The following is a 1,238-nucleotide window of genomic DNA, read 5'->3' as shown; positions in this document are numbered from 1 at the left end:
TGCCTGCCCACTGCTCTGAATTTGATGAAATGGCTTTTTTTTTCTTCCTAATGGTGACAGTAGAAAATTATTGTCACTGTTTTACTGGACTGTACAAATGTTAGACACGAGAGTACACACATTTGTAAAGTTTTGAAGGGAACCTTGTAAAATTCATGATGGGTAGAGAGACAATTTAATAATTATTCAAGAGAATTTGTATGCTTGAGGCTCTGATGTCCCAGATTCAAGCCCCAGCATCACCAAAAGATAGCTGAGCAGTGATCTGGTAAAATAATAAATAAGATTTAATATATTGGAAGTTGGGCGGTAGTGCAGCGGATTAAGCATACGTGGCACGAAGCGCAAGGACCGGTGTAAGGATCCTGATTCAAGCCCACGGTTCCCTATCTGCGGGGGGGGGGGGGGGGGGTGTGGGGGTGGGTGTGGGTCGCCTCACGAGCGGTGAAAGCAGGTCTGCAGGTGTCTTTCTCTCCCTCTCTCTGTCTTCCCCTCCTCTCTCCATTTCTCTCTGTCCTATCCAACAACAATAATAACCACAACAAACAATAAGGGCAACAAAAAGAAATAAATAAATATTTTAAAAATATTTATTGTTGTTAGTCGATCAATCAGGCTGGACAGTGGCACATAATCATGACCAACTTTCAAGCCCCTGGTCCCCACCAGCAAGGGGAAGATGCACAGGTGGTGAAGTAGCATTGCAAGTGCTTTACAGTCTCCCTCTTCCTCAATTTCTCTCTGTCTTATTAAATAGAAAAAAGAAAAAAAAAGACACTAAAGAAGATATGGGGACTAAACAATATTGTTACTGTACTGATGATTAAGGAGACAATTGAACAAAATTTCTAAATTTCTATGCTTGAATAAACATTTAGCATATTGTAAATGGAGTATCAGGATGAATTAAAAGGATCATGAAGTTATAAGTGAAAAAATGTGGGCTGCACTTAATAATGGCCCTTTTGGTCAATATAACACCACTCATCATCTGGGGCCCTAATTAGGGAATCCTTGGATTCCTGTGTACAAATATGATGGGCTTCGACCTCTGATGGAACTTCTTTGCACGCCCACTGTCACTTCTTTCTCTCTCTCTCTCTCTTTTTTTTTTTTTTTGCCTCCAGGGTTATTGCTGGGGCTCAGTGCCTGCACCACAAATGCACTGCTCCTGAAAGCTATTTTTTTCCTTTGTTGCCATTGTTGTTTATCGTTGTTGTTGTGATTGTTATTGTTGT

Source organism: Erinaceus europaeus, chromosome 11 (genome assembly GCF_950295315.1).
Source record: "Erinaceus europaeus chromosome 11, mEriEur2.1, whole genome shotgun sequence".
Lineage (NCBI taxonomy): Eukaryota > Metazoa > Chordata > Mammalia > Eulipotyphla > Erinaceidae > Erinaceus > Erinaceus europaeus.
The sequence above is the reverse complement of the archived record's forward strand: the minus strand, read 5'-3'. Positions refer to the sequence as shown.